This window comes from Genypterus blacodes, unplaced genomic scaffold (assembly GCF_046128005.1).
Source record: "Genypterus blacodes isolate CSIRO-AG114 ecotype Tasmania unplaced genomic scaffold, CSIRO-AGI_Gbla_v1 ptg000054l_1, whole genome shotgun sequence".
NCBI lineage: Eukaryota > Metazoa > Chordata > Actinopteri > Ophidiiformes > Ophidiidae > Genypterus > Genypterus blacodes.
The window spans coordinates 653962-666501 of NW_027466866.1; the positions used below are offsets into that span (position 1 = coordinate 653962).

The 12540-nt window shown below is 43.3% G+C and overlaps 1 protein-coding gene across 17 annotated transcripts in view; it reads right to left on the bottom strand.

Annotated features, from left to right (window-relative positions):
- Nucleotides 1–12540, bottom strand: part of adgrl2a (adhesion G protein-coupled receptor L2a) — a 90306-nt gene that overhangs the window by 56677 nt on the left and 21089 nt on the right. The window lies entirely within an intron of this gene.

Genomic DNA, 12540 nt, shown 5'->3' on the forward strand with positions numbered 1-12540 from the left:
GTTCAGATGGGAGTCTCGTCGCCCGTCCACAGATTGAAATTAAATTGTGATCCCTGGCTAATAAAGGAAATGTAGTGCCTGTGTCACAATCAGCAAGTGGAAATTAGAATTGGAGTCACTTTCTTGTTTTGTCAACTACTGAACAGTCGTCTCAGCCATTGTTTCCTCCTTTACACATGAATCAGCCTTTGGACCAGGTGCTTTGTTGTGCACGGCTGTTATAACATGTTGGTGATTGATTTTGATTGGTGCCCAGGACCTCTGTTTTCATGGCTTATAGCACTTTATTACACCAATGACGGAACTCTTCTTCTTCTTCTTTTTTTTAAAGCTTCCCCTGGTTGGCATTTACTATCAAGCGTAACCTTTCCGAAGACATTAGTCCAATATACAGAATGTGCGCCTGACGAATGGAAAGACTCTCCTGTATCTAAAGGGGGGGGGGGGGAATGTACCATCTCTTTGGTGCTGTAATGTTTTCATTCATTTTTTTTCTCAGTTGAGCCAAATCAATTGGAAAGTGACCATCTGCTAGGGTATGAGTGTCACTGAAGCAGAGGTAATGAGCAAAATGGCTTCCTCGTCCACACAAACGGGGGCGTCATTAGGATCTCCGTCGGCCGTGGAGGAAGCGCCCCCCTCCATGACGCTACACGTTACCGTTATCAAACATGCTATAGTACAAGGAGCGGGGCACAAATCCCACACACACACACACATCAGGCTGGAAGATTTCGTTTTTTAAGGGCAACAAACTTCAATTTCTCGCAAAGCCAGAAATGGTTTCACCATGGCGCTGACTGTACAGCATGAAAGACAAAGGAACCCCTCTGCTTTTATCGGGGCAATCTTGCATCCCGTAAATGGTTTTCATATTGAAATGACCCTTTGTAACTTGAGTTACACATGCTTCCAGAGTTACTTCAGAGGCATAGCTGGGCCTGATCAAAAGGCCTATTCAGCCACTCACACCGCCATCATTGTGGCCAGAGGACAAAAGAGGTCCCCAGATTATTTTGATGTGAAACCAGATAATTTTTCCTGTCCGGAGCCAATACGAAGTGTGACAGGGATGCTCCTGATGCTTGTCGTCTACTGTTAACTCAGACCTTTGATTCTTCTCATTGTGCATATGAGGGCACAAACAGCTGCTTGTAAATGAGCTCGCTGTCTCTGCTAGGCCCCCCCCCCGCCATTATTCTGCACTCCTGAGCCGACAAGGTCGCTTGCTGGGGGGATTTTGGGGGCTGAAAGAAAAGTGTGGCCCATAGCATTAGCTGGGAGCCGCAGGAAACGCCGCTTGAGTCCTTCGGGTTCTGCCACCCCGCCCCCCTCCGCCCCGCCCCGCCCTCCTTCGCCGCGGTGCAAGCAAAGGAAGCCTGTGAGGGGTTGGATGGGGGGGTGGAGAAAACCTTTAAGTCAAGACTCTTCCCACAGTGCTGATTCTATAATCCAGAGATATCCTTTACAACAGCATGTATTCTTAAGAAGTCAGGTCCACACGGGGGAGGAGAAGAAAGAAAATATTGCATATATTCGGCGAGCAGCAGGGTACAAGCTAGACTGCTGACTCTGTGTGGTCATTGTTAAAAAAAGGATAGAAAGAAAGAAAGAATTACACAACTGCTCTGACAGATATTAACATTATTTTGAATCTCTCTGCATTATTTTTACCTCCAGTCGGGGCTCCTATTTTCCCCCCGCTTGCTGTGTTGAAAGCTGATGTCACTTTTTGGGCTCGGCTAACAGCAAAATACAGTCACTTATGTCGAGGTTTTTCTCCTCTGTAATTCTGTCCATAACATCTGTGGCGTATTAGAGTGTTTGGAAGCCGACGCTGGAACTGTGAGTTGCGTGGCAGAGAATATACTTCAACATCTTGGGTTATGTCTATATCAGGCGTGATTGGCGAGAGCCCGATGTTTTTTTATCCTTTCTTTCTTTTTATCTGCAGTATTCGTTGCGACACTGCAAACTAAACTGCGAGAGACTGGGAGACAAAGCTAATGTGCGTCAGTGTTCCTTCTCGCAATTTTTTTCTCTTTAAAAGTTAATCAGAGCTTAAGTAATTTACAAACAATGGCGAAGAAACACACACAGAAAAAGGCGTAAATTGCATATTGAGTGATGTGGCACCTATGTACAGTAAATAAAGCGGTGTTTTAAGGTTGAAACCAAATTGTATTTGTCAAGCGAGGGAGGGAGAGAGAGAGAGAGAGAGAGAGAGAGAGAGAGAGAGAGGGATGGAGAGAAAAAGAGGCAAAGAGCAGCGGGGGAACGAGCAGTCGAGCCTCATTTGTATTCGCCACCATCCAGTTCACTCCAGTTCATTTACATCTCTGCTACTTCCATAGCAACAGCAGGGGGGCTATCAGGAGCATCTTTGATATAGGTACATGACTCTGGAAAAGATCTTGTCATTTCTCTCTGAATACACACTGTGAAAAAAAGCAAACAAGAGGGGCGTTTTTTTTGTTTTTTTTTCTCTCTTTGGTGTCCAAGTAGGATTCTTTATACAGAAACCCTGTCAGAGACTTCCCCTCTCTTCCTCCTGCTCCTCCTCCTCGGCTAACACCACACTTGCGCGTATAAAAGCCGACATAGATACTAATGCCATTGGTGACGAAGATGTCCTGCAGATTTTTAAATGAATGATTTCCCTGTACAGATGGAACATGGTCAATCATGTAGAATACGCGGTGGCAATCTCCACGTGTTTGATGTTGGCTCTTCTGCTACATTACAGAAGCGTTAGGACACATACGCCGCATCAAATGTTGCCGCCAGACAAAAAAGCAAAGGCGGCGCACCAGCAGGAAAAAAACAGCCTCATCAAATTCCATGTACACTTGTATGTAAATCAACCTTTAGGCCTAATTAAGCTCTATGGGGCTCATCAAGGTCATAAATCCCCTTTTTTCATAATGCATTATTGACTTCACATCATCTGCACATGTCGGCTGACTGCACTCGCACAGACACACAATGTCATCTCACTGTCTAATATCGGATAGCCCTGGGGCCAGGCGGGGTGTGTGTGTGTGTGTGTGTTTGGGAGGGTGCTTTTTAGGTCACACAAAAAACCAAGGACATCTTCGTGTAATGAAATGGCTGCAATGACCATCACACAGTAAATTTTGTCCCATGGACCTGAACAAATGTGAGCTGCTAGGTTTGAAAGTGACGACGCCCGGCTGTCAAAGAAAGGTGAAGGGTTTTTATTATTATCATACAGTTAGATCAGACGGAATTTGTGTGTGATTTTAATGATTACAGGGAGTGAAAATCTGTCAAAACACAGAATCATTTCCCAGATTTTCACTCGCCTTAAATGATTTAAACAGAAACGAGTAATTGATGTTCGTGTGTGATAAATCTTGTTATCTAACAGACTGACTTTAACTAATTCCTGAGGATAAATGTATTGGACAGTCCCCTGTTTAAGAGTTATGTGAGCTTTCGTGAGAGCAAAGTGACAATAATTACAACGACATCACACCAATAAGAAATATTCTCTGAAAAATAATAGCGTCTTACAGTCTGAATTTGCTTTGTGCTTCATTTCGTGTCGACACTGTTGCCATTGAAATGAAGACGGACTCGGCTACATTGGGTGGCACAGACTTCCCTCTCTGCTCCAATGAAGCGTTTGATGCTCCTGGATTCAATAAGGAAGCATTTCCCAATGGGTCAACAGTGGCAGTACACACAAATGAGGAGGGTCCTTCTGCTTGGTTTGCATTCCCAAAGTGCACATCCTCCAACAGACCACAGCCTGGGTTCCTTTCCCCCCGCCCGCCCAACACTAGCTACTCATGTGTATGCATTTGTGCCACATTATTCAGCCACTGCTTCCACTGACCCCCACCTGGCATTTAAATTCCCTGACCACCCGGGTAGTCATGCCCTGACGACACCAAGCTTGTACCGGCTGAATACTTTATGCAGCTCTTATTCAGGCGACACTACGCGCTCGCTGCCTTCGAGGTTAGGGCTGATTGTTGCGCGACACGGTACAGTTCTGCTCAGGTTCGCCCCGCTCTCCTTGGCTTTTATTTCCCGTGCTCGCAGAACGTACGTATCTGACACAGATGGAACACGTGGAAATCAATCGCGGGCAATCATATCTCCATATATATGCTATATATTTCTGATGGAGGATTTTTTTATCATCACAGGCTATTATCTTCAGATTTCCTGTGGTTTAATGAATCCATCTCATAATACCTGAAGTGAAGGCTGGCCAAGCTAATATTGAATTTTACTCGCGTTTCAATTCATCAAGGATTTATTGGCGGCTATTCATTGTAATTCAGTCACTGAAAATTATCTTGATGACCTTCTATCTCATAGCCATTGTTTCCACTCTGGTGCACTGATTGTTGCTGCGTTTAAAGGGAGGTTCCCCCAAACATTTTTTAAGAAACGTTCAAATTTGTATTCACCTAATTTAATGACATCCACACACTGATCGTGATTCTTTGCGTTTTCGTTCCTCCATCTGTTTCCGACTCTCACACTAACAGCAGGGGCACTCTGAAGTTCTCATTTAAGGATTTATCAGATGTCTCTCGTGTTCATCGGCCGTAATTATTGCTTGTCGAGCTATTTAAAAATAATTTGAGGACTTGTGGAGAGGAAAACTGTGATGGAAATTAGGGTACAGGGACAATCATTAAGCATGAGTCACTGGTCCAGCTGAGCTGAGTCAGTATCACAAAGAACACCCTCATATAGGAACCAGATTGATGACTTATTTCCTGTGATGTTGATTTGACATCTTTCCGCATAAGTAATCTGTCGTTTCTTCGTTTTATCATTAACTTGAGGCTGCTGCTTTAGAGCACAGAAACAAGCCCTTCACCAATAGTAATGAGACACTCGGGGATCATCGTGATGCAGAGGGTCAAACTCTGACTCACACGGGGTCACGCTGTACTAATCTGCTGTAGTGCGAAGGGCATGCGCTGATGTGCTTTAAAGCAAGACAGCCAGCACTTAATGACTTCTTGATACTAATGGGTGACCTACAAAAATAGTGTGATGAGATAATCTTGCTTTATTCATAAGTGACAGGGATTTTAAGTCATATGCCTTTGGCCAAGCCGGGGGTTAAGGCAAGTTTCAGCATGAAAAAAGGCCCACCGGGACTTTTGAACAAAAGGGGGGAAAACGCACACCAGTGAAACTCTGTAGGTTAGCTTTAGCAGGAATCTTTAAGTGGGCACTCACTGCCTTCAAAAGGCCCTGCTTCTTAAATCCTTTTTATTTATGGGTGTCCCTTCACCACCCCTCGTTTACAGGAGCCTCTTCAGGATTTATGTCAGCTCTAAATAAGGAATGAAAGCATGAGGAGAAGGAACATTTTACTAAGGGCAACCAGGAATATCTTGCATTTGACTCCTGAGAGTGAACCTGTAAAAATATGTGAAATCTTAAGCCTTTGGATATATTCTAAGGTTCTCTTGAGAGAATGTACCGTTGTATGTTCTGCAATTAGTTTTCATTGCATGATGTCAAAACCGTAACCGCACTTTTCTGCACCTCGGTGCACATTGTTGGCAAACGTGATTACACACTGTACCCCTCCTGCACACCTGCAGAGTGTTGTTGTTTACATAAGGTATTTCGCTGGATGTAGAATGGAAAAGATACACGCATTGCAGTTCATGTAGGACCACTCAAGGTATTTCTATCCTTCAGCTCCTCTTGTTTGAATCAGAAGGGGCAGGGGGGCTAAATTGCTCGCAATTGTAAATGCAATTCTATTTATGAAAAAGAAGAACGCCACATTGAACAAAATGACGACTGGAGACCATTCCAGAGACTCAAACACTTGGCAACAGCCTCTAATTCACAGTACAGCTCATGCTTGTATGGGTCAGATAAGTGAATATTACACTCCATGTGACCCTGACGCTACAGTCTAATCACCTTAAAATTCCATAGTATTACAGTAGCAAACAGGAAACCAGACTACATTTGGCCCTTGACCTGCCGAGCAGGTTCATTTGTCTGGCCCGAGGTGTACATGCTGGTTCCTGTTTGAAATACCATCTACACTGGATAATCAAAAACATCCACTCGTTCCAGACAGCACTTCATCAGCAGTCCTTGCATGAGGTCAAGCCGCAGTCCTTGATGTCTGGTACACAAGCACCTCCAACAATGCCAGACATCGAGTTAAAGAACTACAGAGCCTCCGCCGGTGCTGTTATCACAATCTAGCTTTCTGTATATTTGAATTGTTTTGAAGTCAAATTCTGCAGCCAGCTCGAGTACATTCATTCACCCGCTGCAAACAGGAAGTACAGCAACATTGATTCATACCTATTTTTAATCTATTCAAATCCCAGAAAGTCTCTTTACTGCCTCAGTCGGAGTGTAAGCGACATTTTAACGTGCATGTAAACGTACTCGAGTAGACGCAATTACAGACCACAGCGGCAAACAAGCATACGCAAGCATTTCATTTACAAATTGTTAAATCTCTTTCCACAAAGATGTCCGCATACTGCCAAAAATGCAGAACAATAAATGCTCCATGAGTCATTGTTGTTTGGATACAGACCGCAGCACTACAGGCTGATAAGTCATTTATTTCCCCTTGTTTGGTATTCAGAGAGCCAACTCAACGGGTATCAGTGCATGTTAGCGAGACTGTTTGGCACATACTTGTTAGAAGCCCACATGATTTCACCTGGACGAGAACAAAACGAGACAAAGCATGACAGAAGAGTACAAGGCAGACAGGGAGATGTGGGTAGATGACTAATCTAGGGTGCATGAGATCCCACCCAGTGTGGGACTCGTGGGACCGGTGCAAATGCCCATTATCCACAAAGATCAGCGCAGAGAATGATGGGAGACGATGGGTTCTACACCCAGGCTGAGGCTCTGTCACGCTGAACCACTCTGCAAGACGAGTCGGAAACCCAATTAAGGCCCATGTTAGAGGTTGAACAACACGTCCCTGTTTTTTTGTGCATGAAGTCCACTAGTGTCAGGGCTTAATTAAATAAATAGCAGTGCGTCTAAAAAAAGGAATGCTCTTGCTTAGGTTTATAAAAAATCATCTGGGGTGGATTAGGTGGATTAACAGACACATAAATTAGGTTTTACAGCGTCTCTGCTGTCAGTGACACATGGCGGAGTACAAGCGTAGTTAAACCCAAGCACTGTGTCTGCCGTCTGAACTGCCAACTCTGTGTCACGGCCGAGATCTCCACATGAGTTATGGACGGCGACAGCAAACAAAAACTAATGATGCTTTCCAAGGTTATCTCTGCATAAATAACCATTAAGAGGAATGCTGAGGCAGCAGCTCAAGTCCACGGATGGCCAACATGTGCCACCAGAATGGCGATTAAAAACCCTCTGCAAGGGCACCAAGTTAATAATTATGAGTTTCATCCATTTAAGGTTATTTAACATCTTCCAACCGCCTCAGTAGCCAGGTGAAGGGACGGCCTGTGTTTTTTCTTGGGGGGGAGGAAGGGAGGAGGGTGGCAACCCGTCAAAGCTCCACCATGCTCTTGCATGACAAACAGCGACCTGGAGCCAGCTGTGACAGAGCCCTAATCCAGAAAATCCCTCCTTCCTTTGCTGAAAATCCTAATGAGGATTTGAAGTGCTCGGCAGGGAGGAGACCCGGGGGCTGTGGTTACACCTTGCCACTACTTGCTCACCCAGTCATTGTCTCCTTATCTCCTTATTGGCCAAGGCTGGCTGGCGATGAAAGAGACATGACAGCATGATGGGCCTTCATACAGAGACCCCACGCCGGCCAGACACCGCGGGAAGCCAGATTCCACAGTCTGCCACAAACAACCAGGATGACATCGAGCACGGGGGGGGCGAGTCAAAACCCGACAGAAGTTGTTTACTAAAGACACGAAGACAAAGGGAAAATTCATCCCTTTAGTCTTAACTGTGTAGTCCTCTTGCCAAAGTAGAATAAATTGGAAGCTGTGGACTTAACGGGTACTCCGAAACATTTGATAAAAACAATTATTTCTATTTACACGTTAGTGAGGGGCCAGACTTTGCAAAAGGCTTTAATACCGAATGATGTGGTCAGGAGAGAGGAGTGTGGTGACGCAGCGGGGGACTATTCTCCTCACCAACTACACTACAAATTAATAAGTTAAACGAAAAGCCCCGCTGCCCATGGTTCCACAAACACTTACATAAAGTGTGTTAATGTTCTTTTACTGACGCACAGAGATGGCGGAAATAAGAGAGGCCCCCTAGTGGAGAGCATGGAAAGCAGATCATTCAATCGATGGACACGTGGCAGCATGTGCATCTTGACGTCTGAGTATTACATATCTGGATTTAAAAAAATCGCAATATAAGGGAATTTTGTGTTCATCATTCAAAAAGTTGGACAAACACTTTTTTTCATGTTTTTTCAAGAACTTACTTATAGCACAATATTACCAGCATGTCTGCATTTTCTCTTTATTTCGCCATTAACTTTCAATTACTGTACATTTTGCTAAATGGCCTCATTTACTGAAAAACTGCAGCAAGCAGTTTCCCCTTGTAACAGGAAACGCAACACTGGGGACAACAGTGGTGAGAGTTCATTTAAATCCTTTTGTTCCGATTAAAATGAGTATTTTTGTAGCCTTGTGTTTCTTTTGTTTTTTCTTAATCAGTGAGCCCTTAAATAAACCTTCCTGCGTTGACATTAGCAGGTAAAAGATGGAAGGCCGGCCTGCTGGAAAGGTTCTCGGCTCCAAATTGAACCCAGTGATCATCAAGACTATATTAATATTCGTTCCTGGTGACATGAAGTGACACACAGAGCAAATAATGTAGGTGGTGGCGCTGAATGGTAAGGTGCTGGATCCTGTTCTTGCGGGTTCCGGTTCACATTGAGCCCTGAGCTTTTACTTGCAGTAATTACATTTCAGAACACCATAATTGTCTATTTCACTCCATTCAGTTTGAGGTGAATGCTTTAAAGTCTATTTTCTTTCCTTTTACATAATACAAAAAGGGGACTTTTAAAGGTGCCTTTGCCTGTTGCCCTTGAGAAATCTCGAGTACTTCAAAGATTTCAACCTTTTAGAAAGAAACAATAGTCTGGTTTCAAGGTGTATGAGAGGAAGAGAATTTGTCTGAGTCAGGCTTGTTCGCACAGGTTCTGCCTCTGAAAGACTTTGAAACAGCTTTCATATCATGGCATTCTCTGTGGCTCAGTGTGTGTGTGTGTGTGTGGTAAGGGACGCACAGCTACACGGCAGAACACACACACTAACACAGGAAGTGTGTTAGTGTGTCTTTACGTAAAAAACATGAAACGTGCGTTCTTGAGAAACCAATGGCTGAATCAGGATTGCGTCAAATTCACATGACCTCCTTCTCTTCTGCTTTACTTTTCTTTTATTTCATCAGCTGCGGTTCTTTCTGTACTGTGTTTGTGAAGTTTATAGAGAAAACAGAATCAACAAAGCCACCAAAGTCCCCACATGTATAAAAAGCTGCTGCTATGGTGCTACAATACATTTTACTCAGCACCTGACACTTCCAGATCAATGAGTATCTGAAAACGTTGTGTTGATCATCTTAAGGGGAGATGCATCAATTCCAAAGACGTAGCAGAGAAATGATAAATACAATAACTGGATTGGAACTACAGTGTTCTCTTTGCCATGAGAACAAATCCTTGCTCTGTTGCCTAATTGTGGAACTTTGATAGCTCTGGAAAGCCTTGGGAGAGTGTGCATGGCTGCGCAAGGTGTGAACTTCTCTTCTGTCCCTGATATATAGATATATAAATACATCCACATCCCCCATCAGAGGTGACTTAACTATTCTGGAATGCACATGAGCTCGTGTAATCATGTGTTACATAGGAAATCTGTTTTTGTAAGTTTGCGTGAAGAAATGACTCCAGTGTTCTTTTTTTTCTAGTCGGTTGCTATGGCGACGTCCACATAGGACACCAGCAGAACAGCGGAAATAAGGCTGCGGCTTCAAAAGGAGATCACTCCGAATGCTGGAGGGGCAAACGTGTTGCTGCAGCATAATATTGAAAGAGATTAATGAGACGCCAAGCGATTGCACCTTAAAACGGTGATCTTTGTTTTAGTAAGTAATTGCGACACTACAATACTGACAAAAATCGAACATCCTCATGTGCGTCACTCAGTACATCATCATCATCGTCAATACTGCAATATTATTACGAGCCTGATGGTCTCATATAATGCTCAATCAAAATATGAATCTTATAAGTAATCAGAATGAGCGGGTAGTGACATTCACTGATTGTCGGGGGAGACAATATTTATTCTCCTGTCACTATATTGATTTCGTATTACTACATCACCCACCTCATCATATTTACTGCATCTTTATCATAACAAGGCCCTCCGGGGTATTTTGCCTTTTATAGGATTACGACAATACGGTGCCAGCGCTTGTTCTTCGTAAGGGCAGAGTTGTTTAATAAATGCATCATTAACTAGGTGCCAGATTACTGGAATTTTACAGCCATGGTAGAGGTATTAATAGCAATGTAGTATATTAAAAAGCAGAACAAGAAATTGCAAGTATTATCTCCATTGTAAGTCCATTTTTGCTTTTACTGCGATTATGTAAATCAGAATCTATCGTTCTTAATGCCTTGTGCGAGGTTACGAAGCTCCAGGGAAATGGGTTTTGTTACTGTATATATATATATATATATATATATATATATATATATATATATATATATATATATATATAGGATATAATGGCATATATATCTAGCGTAATTAAAATAATAAGGAGAACCAATTTCAGAAATTAAGGTCATTGAGTCGACTATTGCGGTCATAAGATGATACAAGAACATTCCTCAGAGTTGAGATGTGGGGAAAATAATGGAAATGTGAGATGAAAGCGCTGGCAGTGACTCAGCTCAGCAAATGTACATCACAGACGTGTATACTTGTGGACATAAATCAACCCAGCGGAGTCAAATATGGAGGATGAGATGCGTATCACATAGAAGGTCACAGAGGAAAACAATCCCCTCAAGCTATCAATCTTGGCTGTGCGTGGCATTCCCTCAAAAGCAGAAAAAAAAGGGAAGGAAGTAGAACAAACTTAAAACTATTTACAGCATTCCACTAACCCATTTAATTCAATTATAGAAATGCATTAAAAAGATATTAAGGGTAGACGCAGTTTAATGAAGCATGTTTACTTGGGGATATTGTTTGTAATGAACTGTTTCTGGGCTGATCTCAATGGCGAAGGTGGGGTGTGTGTGTGTGTGTGTGTGCGTGGGGTGGGAGTGTGTGTGGGGGGGGGGGGGGGGGTCGTAAAGCAAAGCAAAGCGGCAAAAAAAAAGGTGACTGACAAATGGGATGAATAATGGAGGTTATTCTTTGTTTTGCTTGCACTTCCCCCCTTTTCTCGCAGTTTGGCATCCATGTGGAGTCAACACCTGTTTCTTCCACTCTCCTTACAACTCATTGCCGATTTTGAAACTCATGAACACAGTAATCTGATCGACAACGGCTTCAATCCAATTAACTATTAAGCAAATGATTCATTGTCTTTTAATGGGAGTAAGTTGTGTCTGCATGCACTGCCTCACCTGCCATCCTTTCGCACTATGTTATTTGGAGTAAGCATACATCGATTTATTCCAATTTTCAGTCTAATAACGGTGTTTGCGTGGCGTAATTACATCCATCCACGCCTCCAAATTACTAACTGTGGTCTCCGCCTATGGGTGGATCTCTTAGAGGATCTAGCCAGCATGTAGACACTGAGGAGACACATTCGATAGCAGCCACAACGTCGATGAGTTCAAGATCCATTTAAGTCCATGCAGCCTACACAGGTTTCGGGTTTCACCTTCGGTAACATGATCACGGAGCACATTAGACGCATCCTGCGTCGTGTCCGTGTGCGCCGCCTTACAGTTTGAATGAAGCAGCTCGGCGAAATCCGTTCTTGAGTCAAAGTTAATAAATATGTACGTATACCGACGAGTTGGCTGGAGCTTCCGCAGTTGGCTGAATAAACCTGAGCAGTAACGGTTTCTCTGATATGAAACTTTTGTTTATTCTAAATCCAATCAGCAAACATCTCAGGTAATGATCTACTTGTAATTAAACACTAACACGTCCATGACTACTGTTTATGAGATATAGTTTGGATACATAAATCATGCCATAATGACAGGAGATGAGAGCGGTTTAATCAAAGATAAACACACTATGATTAAAACACATGCGTGCTTGGTATTTTTTGATGTGTGAAAGCTGAAATCTGTGCGTGTCTGCCATGAGACCAAACATTTTAGCGAGGAATATACAAATGGATCCAGCTTTGATGCCACTGGGAACAACTGGCGCTTTGAAGCAGAAAATCTCAGACAAATCACAATTTACCAACTAATGAAACCACTCAAGATTATCCCCCATCCGCCGGTGCCCAACGTCCTTAGAGCTGCATCACTCACACGCACATTGGCTAAGCTCACCAGAAGAAGAAAAGCTCTGGCTCCCATTTTGCCGCTAATTATAT